The sequence below is a fragment of the Artemia franciscana genome, chromosome 7 (assembly GCF_032884065.1).
Source record: "Artemia franciscana chromosome 7, ASM3288406v1, whole genome shotgun sequence".
In the NCBI taxonomy this organism is placed as follows: domain Eukaryota; kingdom Metazoa; phylum Arthropoda; class Branchiopoda; order Anostraca; family Artemiidae; genus Artemia; species Artemia franciscana.
The window spans coordinates 20666760-20678235 of NC_088869.1; positions in this window are offsets into that span (position 1 = coordinate 20666760).

Sequence of the window (11476 nt, forward strand, 5' to 3'; positions counted from 1 at the left end):
AATAATTACACGTGACCAATGTTGTTATTCTCGCAATTAATCTTGCCGTTTTAAGTGACACGTGGCCAGACAAGAGTTGCGTTCGAATCGACTCGAAAAAGTCAACTTAAAAGTTGACTTTTTTTCTCTGCTGCCGTTTTATTAGTAAAAAGTTGACCTAGAAAGTCAACACAGAATTGCGAATCGAACGCTTCAATGGCAAAAAATCTAGAAATATGAAATCGTTTAGTCTAAAGAAAAGACAAGGAAATTGTTAATAGGCCTAGTGGAAATAATCTTAGCTTTTCAGTGACCTGTAAGTAATCTTATGCATATTCCTTAGGATTTAAAGGGTTTTTGGTGTTCTAGGCCTATCTTGCATAGGCTAACCTTAATAAGGAATGAGATGAAATTTTTTATGTTGTTAAAAACGTTGATTCTCAGGAAGGCAGCTGTCACATTGGTGAGTTATTCTAATATTACCAAATCTAACAGGCCTAGTTTCTAAACCAACCTATAATTTTTAGTTGAAAAAACTAAAAATTATAGGTTGGTTTGTAACTTTATATTAGCCTATAGGTTAGTTAAAAACTAAAAATTATTGGCTTCTTTTCCCAGTAAAATTGGTGCAACAGTATTGCTGGCTTTCAAATAAAGTGAATATACCACTCCATGCCCTTTTTTATCCTCTTTACAAATATAATAATTGCTTCTACCACAAATTCAGATTTAAGCACTTTTTGACCTCTTAAAAATGACCTATATGTGGGGTTATTACAAATCTGTAATAGCTTAGAAACAAATTTGGGCTATATATTTGTACATCAGGGGGTGGGGGTAAAGCATAGCATATATTAAATATGTAATCTAACCATTGTGTATTTTTTTTATGTTTGTGCTGTTGCACTGGTGATTTCTCTTCTCATTAAAATTCAATGTGCACAAACACATAAAAAAAATACAGCAAAGATTAGTTACTTATTTTATATATGCTATGCTTTACCCCCACCCCCCCTGATGTGCAAATATATAGCCCAAATTTGTTTCTAATCTGTTACAGATTTTTATACCCCATATTTAGGTCATTTTTAAGAGGCCAAAAAAATGTTTAAATCTGAATTTGCAGAATCTGAAAAAAGCAATTATTTTATATGTAAACAGCATTAAAACAGGCATCAAGTGGTATATTCACTTTATATGAAAGCCAGTAATACTGTTTGCACCAATTTTACCCTTTTCCCTAGTTATATAGTCTGTATTCATTGAGATTGTTGTTTAACTGGATTTTTTAACATAAAGTAGGGGCAAAATTTTACTTTGGCTACTTTTGACTATCTTTGAAAGAGGTTAGGTTAGGAAAATGAAACTTTCAGGGATGTGTCTGCAGGCTGAAGTATGTCCCAGGAAAGTATTTTGAAGTACCTACCTCCATTTCTTTTCCCTCTAAATGGTCCTGAAATTTTGGGTTATCAGTTTCTTTTTCTCTGGCTTTAGTTGTGAAAAGACAATTCCTGTTGATTTGCCATACTGTTGTTGCCATAACACTGGGTTTTCTAAATTTAGAAATAATCTTTTGTGCCACCTCACTATAGGTTAAATATTTGGCAGATATTATTTATTCTCCATGAATTTTTTTTTTATTGGATTTCATATGATGTCAGTTGCTTTCTGTTAAACATACATTTATTTTTAAAAATCAAGCTTCTTTTGAGAAAAAATTTGAATTATTTTTCTCTGAAAAATATCACTGAAATATAAAGTGATATAAAATATGAGAAATATGTGAGTGATATAAATATCACTGAAATTTTCTCTGAAATATCACTGAAAGGGGATAGGTTTGGAAAATGAAACTTTAAGGAATGGGTCTACAGGCTAAAGTATGTCCTGGAAGGAATTTCAAAGTACATATCTCTACTCATTCTTGCTCTAGAGGGCCCTGACCCTTGATGACCTTCAAAAATAGGCTATCTGTGTTATAAAAGTGAAACCTTACAAAAAAATCTTCTGCTGAAATGAAGTACAACAAAGTTGTTCTCAGCTTAACAACTTTGCTCAATCCCAATTTATAGGTTTTAAAGATATGAAAAAACATTTCCTAAATTTTGAAAAAAAAATGTTGATATGGCTCAGAATTCTACTCAAATAAAAGGAATTGAATTTTCAGAACTAAAGGCAGAGAAAAAGCAAATGGTACCTGAAAATTAAGGTAAAATGTTGTTTTGTCAAAATTTCAATAGGTAGCCTACAGACCTGTCATGGAGTCAAATTTTAGGGCTCTCTAGAGGGAGAAGAAGTGGAGGTGGGTACTTTAAAATACCTTCCCAGGATATACTTTGGCCTATAGACCCATCCTGAAAGTTTCATTTTCCTAACCTAACTTCTTTCTGAGATAGCAAGAAGTAATTCAACTAGAATTTTACCTTTTATCTGTCTGGTGAAAAACATCCTTCAAATTTTATTTATGCTCTAATAATACAGGAGCAAAAACTGCTTTTAAAATTGCCACTATGAGGTAAGATATTAGCTAAAATGCCTGTATAAAGCAGACTAGCCTACCTAAGGAGCCAAAAAACTTGAATTTGCTTAACTGCTTCTTCCACAGTTGCAAAAGATCTGACAATGAGTAAAGTATAGAATTTAAGTTAGAAATGCCTTTTATGCTTTTTCTATTCTCACCAAAATAAAACACAAATCCCATGTTGACTCGCACAAAAACCTCAAGATAAGTTGTAGTAATTGGTCCTTTAGCCTGATGTAGCTGCTATGAGTGCATAGTTTATAATGGGAGCTTAAAATTGTCTTGGCAAGCTGCATGGTTGAGTATACAACCCTCTAGGCTATACTCTCTTTCTTTATGTGCATATTATTGTTTAAAAATGATCAAGCTTCACATTAATCTCCTTTCATGACCTATAGTTGAAATTTGCTAGGAAGTATTTATTCCACTAAAAACTCACCACCTATTTTTGAACTTCAATTATACAGCCCTGTTTTTTTTTACCCCCCTTAAGCCTGTATCCAGTTTCTGATAGCCATTTAAATTTCAGTTTGTCTGTTGCTCATTTCTTGTCAATATTACTGAGGGGTCACAGATAAGCACTAGAGTCCTCATTGATAAATAATATGTGCTTGTATATATATAGCTTGTTGCTACTTATTTTTCTCTGGGAACACAATGTTTGATGTGGCATAAACCAAAGAAAGGACCTGTAGGCCTAGAGAAAAATATGTTAAGAAAACCGATTTTTATAATTGCACAATAATTATAGCTTACATAATTTTACATGCAGTCCTGCTCTACTTTACCCCAACCCTCCTAATATAGAAATATATAGCTGAAGTTACATGTTACCTGTTGATTCTGCCAATCTATCCCTCAACCTTTAACTCCCTGTTAATTGAAGCAATTGCAACAAAGCAAGAATGGCAGGAAAGGTAACAGGTGACAGAATACATTGGAACTACATAATTTTGGCTATATATTTGCACATTAGGCAGGTTGGAGGTAAATTATAGTATAGAGATGCATGCTTTTCCCTTTGGTATGTAGGCTAAGTAGAAGATCACTTGTACCTGATGCTGTCCCTGTTGTTTTTAGTTGGATTGGAAACATCCAAAGAAAGTTTCCTTTGAAAAGGAAAGGTGAGATTGCCCAAAAGTGAGATTGAATTTGTCAAAGCTTGGAGGTTTGCCCCTTCAGTCTGTTTAAAGGAAAATGGATTCATAATTGAAGCTTTGTTCATTTCAATCTTAAGGGTGACCAATATTTGTGACAATTCATTAAATGGTTGTAAAGGGATACTTTTGTTTATTCATTAGTCTTCTTTGTTTTCTAACAGTTTTTTTTTTTAATCTTTAAATTGATATCCATTTCTTACAAATTTTTATTGATACCAGAGGTCCATTTGCAAGTTTTCACCTACTTTGTAATCCCTGGTCTCACAATTACATTTAAGTTTACTGAAGCTAGGACACACAGAACTCCTATCTATTTAAAGAAAATCAATGGATATAAGTAGGTTTTATTGTATTTAAGCCCTAGGGCCATGGCAATTAAAAACAAAATAAAGGAGATTAACTTTATAATACTTGACATTAAATAAGCATAATAGTCACAAAGAAAAACAAATAACAAAATTATACTTCTGTGTTCAGTTGCCAACCTGAGCAACTGTCATAAATTTTTAAATCTTGCAGAACATTCACCCCCATTACATTCACAAGCTATCTCTCATGACCCACAAAATTGTCCATACATCCGCATTTCAGGGAAATGGAAGGACCATCACACTGGTATTCTTCATTTCTACTTATATTTAATGGGTTTGAAAGAAAGTTTCTATGGCTAAGTCAGTAGGCCAGTAAAGGACCTGGTGGTCCTTTAGCCAGGTAGTGCAATAGGAAGCTAAGGACCAGCCAGCCTATGCTCTTGCATGCCCTTCCTCCTTACTGTCCCTAGATTTCCATCTGTACTCATTTAAAGTTTGGCCAATTCTAGCTGAGGTTAGTCATATCACCAACCCCTATCCAAAACCAAATAAACTGGCAATGCCAGGAATTAAACCTATACACCTTGGACAAAGCGTTCCAACCCAAAGCGCCTACCACTTAGCAAGGAACACAAATTTGACTAGAGAACAATAATTATTTGAAAAAAAATAGAAAATTGAAAAAAAAAAATTGCTATAGTTGCCCCACTACTGTCCTATAAATGCTATAGGCCCATTTTATTTAGACAAATCAATTTAAGACAGGTATCAACAAAACTCCATCAGGGATTGTATTTGCTTAAAATACAATCAAGCTATGTGAATGCTCAGCTTTGTGATATTCTAGTCTTGAAATAATAAAAAAAAAGAGAAAATTTATATTTTCTATTTATTTTTCACCAACTCATTTGAGCAAAATCATTTGTGACAGCCAAATGCCCATGGTTGGCTTAGAACCTCTCTAAATGCTCTGAAACAGCAGGAATTAAAAAAATTTATACTAATCAGCATTAAACTATCCCTTAAATTTGAACATGTGTATTTAATTTGAAAATGATGCTACTGCTAGTCAGGTTACTGTGCCGTTCCCACTGGCTCTACTGCAGTTAAAAATGGGCAGTTACCATGCAGTAACTGAAAAACCATCAGCTGGAACACACCCATAAGCAATTATATCTGTATATTATATCAATTATATATCTTATATTATTATATTATATATATATACATAAGCAATTATATCAATTATATCTGTAAAGAACATACAAAAAGGCATCAAGTAGTATATTCACTTTATTTTTAAGTCAAAATATGAAAAAAACAAAAAATTTACTCCCGACCTGCCTAATTTGCTAATATATAGCCCAAATTATATATTTTAAATGTATTTTGCCACCTTTTAGCCTACTTATTTTTCCAGTTCTTGTTTTGCCACAGTTGCTTCAATTATCAGGTACTATGGTTGAGGTATACATTGGCAGAATCAATAGGAAATATGCAATTTCAGCCTTAGATTTCCATATTAGGAGGGTTGGTGCTAAAGTAAAGCAGAGCTGCATACTTCTCTAGTGCTTAAGTATGACCTCTTAGCAATATTGACAAGAAATGAGTAACAGAAAAAATGCAATTTGGACTAGATGGCAATCAGGAACTGGATACAGGCTAAAGGGGGCCAAAAACAGGGCTGTATAATTGGAGTTCAAAGAACTCCAATTATACAGTGATTTTAAAAAATCACTGTATATAAGTGATTTTTTAGTGAACTAAACGCTTCCCTTGCTAATTTAGGACTTTAAATTGATTAGCCTACTGGAAAATACCTATCCTATGCAATTGAAATATTTTACCTTTTCAGAGCATTAAGACAATCCATCACAATAAAAAAAAAAATATCCAAGGCATCTTGAATGGAATGACTAAAAGAAGACAAATGAAAATCACAATTTGCAATCTAACAATTAAACTTCTGGCCACACAAATTGTATTAGGATACCCAGCTCTGAAATAATTGCTCAAGTAGCTTTGCAGTAACTTTAACTAATATTGCAATAACTTTATAAGTCTTTTCTTAACCATTTTATTATCTACCTATCCCCCCACCCAGTAAAAGAAAAAAACCCACCCACCCACACAAGAAAAAAGCCAGTTTTAACTAGGGTAATAACATAGTTTTTAAGTCTATTTTAGTGCAACCTACCCAACAACAAAAATCTGGCTCAATAAACTCACCATACTGGTACACAAAAGTGGTGCCTTCATCCTGGATCCATCTGAACACATACTCCATGATTACCTATAATTGAAACTTTTGCCCTCTTTCCGAGTTAACTTGAGACGAACGTACAAAATGTAAAAGTTGTTAAAAGTCAACTTTTCATTAACTTTCAGTCAACTTTTACAAATCGAACGCTAAAAGTTAACTCGGAATCACAAATAAAACGTCAGAATGCTGGTTTCAGTCAACTTGGAATGTGATTCGAACGCAACTAAGTATTTGTTGCTATCTTTTAGGGGTTAAACCTCGATTAGTAAAAATCCCATTGGACAAGTAAACAAACACAGGGTTAGGGTACCACAAGATTAGAAATAATGCAAATAATAAAGGAGAAACATATACAAATACATTTCCTAAATTTTGAAAAAAAGGTAAAATTCAAGTTAATTGACTTCTTGCTAGGCTATCTTGGAAAGGGTTTAGGTTAGGAAAATGAAATTTTCAGGAATGGGTCTACAGGCTAAAGTATGTCCCGGGAAGATATCTTGAAATACCTACCTCCACTCCCCCCTCTAGAGGGTCCTGACCTTTAAAAACATGTGTGTTATAAAAGTGAAACTGTGCAAAATAGATCTTCTGCTTAATTTAAGCACAACAAAATTGTTTTTAGCTTCATAACTTAGCTCAATTCCATTTTATAAAGTTTTGAAGATATACAAAAACATTTCCTAAATTTTGAAAAAAAAAACATTGATATGGCTTGAAATTCTACTCAAATAACAGGAATTGCATTTTCAGATCTAAAGGCAGAGAAAAAGCAACTGGTAACTGAAAATTAAGGTAAAATGTTGTTTTGTTAAAATTTCAATAGGAATAGACCTGTCATGTAGGTGAACTTCAGGGTCCTCTAAAGGGAGAAAGAGGGAGTAGAGGTAGGTACTTCAAAATACCTTCCTGGGATATACTTTAGCCTGTAGACCCATCCCTGAAAATTTCATTTTCCTAACCTAACCCCTTTCCCAGATAGTCAAAAGTCAGTAAACTAGAATTTTACCTAATATGTAAAGAAGTAAATCAGGTAATTGCAATAGGTAAGCTTTCAGGCCAAATTACTGTCCCTTCAGACCTAATTAACTAAAAGCTCTGTAAAAAATTAGCTGTATTTGTACACACACAATGAAACCAGACTGATTGTATCCTGGTTTGAAAGGGGGGATAAATTTGGTGGCTTTAATTTAGGTAATGTTTTTACTCATAATCTAGTTGTAGGCTATACATTATAGGCCTAGTTAGAGCTTTCACTGGTTCCATTTGGCTTTTTGCTCCTTACTTTGCTATCTTGTCTGCTTTTTCATTTCCTTCTATACCTAGATGACTAGGTATAGGCTATATTGAAATTTAATAACAAAGCCTAATCTTCCAAGGCTGTTTAGGTTTACTTTGGTTTGATGTAGCTCTATGTCCAGTGTTTCAAACTTAGGGTTTCTTAAGATATTGAGAGCAGATTTAAAGTCAGAGAATATTACTATGCATTAATTGCTCTGCTTTGGTTCAATTAGGGTCTCTAAGCCCAAAATTGACAGCAGCTACTTCAGCTGTTGGGATACTAGTCCCTGACTTGTGTTTTTCCATAATGCATAGGCTGTGCTCTTTTAAAAAGCAACCACTTCCACATCCCTCTTCACATAAAGATCCATCAACATATAGTTAGGTATTTCCATTATATTCCTTTTCTAAGAGCTGATGAAATGATGGATTGTATTTTGGGTTTAAGTTTTATTCAAACCCTTGTAAGCAGTTTGTGTACAGAATTTGTCTTGACTCATTGGAAATAAGTGAGCTAAGAAAGTTGAAACAGGACTGGAAATTGTACATCAAATCTAAATCATTTGTTGAGAAAATGAAAGCTAGTTAGCCTGAGATTACTGCTATGCTCAAAGAGAAACTGTTTGTTGCCATCCTGAAGCAAGTTTATCCTAACATGACTTGTACTGATGTAGAATCCCTTGTTCCAAGGGCATCAAGGACAATAGAAATCAGCAACTTTGAGCATTCCAAAGTGTTTAAGCTATATTTTGGGACCAGGGAGGACCTTGAAGATTTTCTTGTGGTATCAGTTTGGGTTGGCTTTGAGAAGCTGCCTGCAGAAGATTTCAAATTTCTCCCAAAAAGTTTATTTTCCTGTTATGAAGTTGGTCATATAGTGGCCAACTGTGTATTAGTGCCTATTTTTGGTTACTGTATTGCTTCTGACCACACCTCCACAAAGGATAATAAGTGCACAAAAGATATGTACTGCATTTTGTGCAAAAAAAGGCCATACATACAAAAGCGTAAGATGTCTGGCTAATCAGGCAAAAAACAATGCTAAACCCAATCAAAATGAGTCTGAAACCTGCCTACTCAAGGTTCAATGAAGAAATAAACCAAGAATCCTCCATCTCTTATATGTTTGTCTCATGGAATTTAAATGAAAATTTGCTAAATCATTCTTTGCTTTTAAAGGACTTTTTATCTAAGTGTGACATAATGTGTATTCAGGAGCAATTTGCAACTACTTTGAGCCTGAGCCTTTTGGAACTGTCAACCAATCATAAAGTATTCTTGGTCTCAGCTTACTGATCTCAGTCTTTTGGCCAGCCTTGTGGTAGTCTAGCAACCTTTCTGAAGTCTATTTATCCTTAATCCATTTTTGATTCAGCAAGTGACTTTTTGGCAATCAGAATCTGGAATTTTATTGTGCTAGATATTTATCTGCCCACAAACTACCATGACAACCAATCTGAAATACTTTTTGCCATTAGTGCTTCTTGTTTATCCAAATGTTTGTGAAAAATAAAAGAGCACAGTTTATGCTTTATTGCAACTGGTGACTTCAATTTTTGATCTAACCAACCCACATAATTCTTCTGGTGATTCTGATTACTCAAGTATTATTTTTGGACTGTTAAATGATGATTGTGTAGTTGCACTGAAGAATGAGAGTTTTACTTATGTCTATAATTTGGGTAGTACATCTAACTTAGACCATGTTTCTCATACATCATCTGTAACTATTGCCAAAGTTGTTGTTAGTAATTCCAATTTTATGTCAGATCACTTCCCTTTGTCTTTTAGTGCTCTGATTGGTGATTATGACCCTTCTTCTAACTGGCTTCTAAAAAATCAATCTGTATTTTATGCTAATGATTGGGATAGGGCATCTCTAGATTTTTTCCAGAATGTGTGTAATGATTTCGTCACAAAAATTTGTGTCCATTTTGATTTGTTGATGCAGAGTTCAAGGAAGAATATGTATGATTTTTGAGTTAGACTGAACATTTACTGTAGTGAACTTACTCATGCCCTAGCTCTTGCAGAAAAATTGGCAGTACCTATTAGGTGAATAAAAGTTGGAACTGAAGAGCCTGGCTGGTCAACTAATGATAATTTACAAAATGCTTGCTTTTCTGCTAAGTTTTGGCTTTCAGTTTGGATTGAAGCAGATAAACCATACAATGGTGGCTGCAAAAACTGTATTATACTAAACGCCAGTTGGCAAAGTACCTTTCTCTTTATTGGAGCTCAATTATTTTGTCTTGTTTGGAAGAAGTTTGGTCTTGGCCAAATAAGTTGTGGTCAAGTCTTGTAAAAGATATGCCAAGTCAAATACCATCTTGTATACCACTTTCCTCATGGGCTGAGTATTATAAAAAGAGAATTTTCTGTTCCAATTCCACATTTGCAAAATAGTTTCAAAGTGAAACTCCAATATTTTTTGAGCATGCTTCTAGTCCTTGACTGATTATTTCCAAGAGCTGGATTATTTCTAATAATCAGTTAATAACCAATTACAATTAGTAAACTGAAGAAAAAAAAAGTCTAGAGGATTTGATAGGATACCTGCACAGCATTAATTGTTGTGTGGTGAACTGTTTATGGAACCCTTAGTACTCCTTTACCAAATAATATTTAATCTGGGATTTGTCCTTGATTCTTTTTCAATTGGATGTTTTACTCCTATCCCAAAGAAGAATAAACCTCCTTCTGAATGTTTGTCTTTTTGCCCAATAACAGTTGCAACTTTATTTTGTAAAATTTTTGAGAATTTGACAGATGATGAATTGAGAACTAAATGTACAGTTTAGGCCCACCATTTTGGTTTTCAGTCTTGCCTGGGGTGTGGTCATGCCCTTTCTGCTTTGGTATCTGCTTTAGTTGATGAAGAAAAGCACTGGGAAAGTATTGCTTTAGCTGCTCATGATAGTAAGACGTGCATTTCATTTGCTTCTCCACAAGGAGGTTCTATTTGACTTGGGTTTGACCAGTGCTGATTCCTGCATCCTAGCCCTGCTGGCTGACATGTATGAAAATCTGAAAGTGGAACTTAGGCTCCCTTTACTAGCTAACGAGTTTACTACTAGTCTTTTATGTGATTTTGCTTTTTCTTCACATGGAAATTCCCTTCTCTCAGTAAAGAAAGGGTAAGACAAGGTGCTATTTTGTCACTGACAGTATTTAATAACAGTATTTTTAAGGTCACAATCAAAGTCACTTATGACTTATATTCTGTTTGGTATTGATTTGTCTTTGATTTGACATGGACTAGAAGCTAATTTTATTAAGTTGCAACAAAAGTATGCCCATATTGGACTCCATTTTAATGCTGAAAAGTCTGAAGTGCTGCTTTTTAACTCAAAATCAGATGCTGCTCAGAGCATCATACTTGGTGGTTCTATTGTTGAGTGTGTGGATGATATTGTGTATCTGTGCCTCCCTATTGGACAATCAATGTTAGAGACATGGTGGTTACTGCTCTCTCATTTTCAGAAGCGATCTTTTTTTTATGTATAGCTGTATAGTGGCAAATAAGTGGAAGTTTGATTGTTGTCTTTTGGCCCAGGTGTACAATGCTGTGATTTTTCCTCATTATCTTTATCTCAGTCCCTTTTTGTGCATTTTTACATTTTGCTACAGATAAACTGAAATTACACTCAGATAATCAATGTACTACAAGTTTGCAAAGTTTCTGCTGCGTTTATCACTGTAGACAAGGAATAGGTATGTTACGCGCCAGTATGGTGTTACTAAACCTGAAGAAGCAATTCTGTGGCAAATTGACCAATGTAATTCATCAGTCAAGACCCACCCATGGGCCAATGTTTTACAGCAGTAGTTGGCATCTGTTTTGTTTGTGTCAGATGAATTAGTGTCTTGTGCTTCTTTTTTTGTGCTCAATTTATTTCTCCATTGATGGGTACTAAATACATTCATTCATTCATATGTGACATAGAACACATTATGGCTTCAA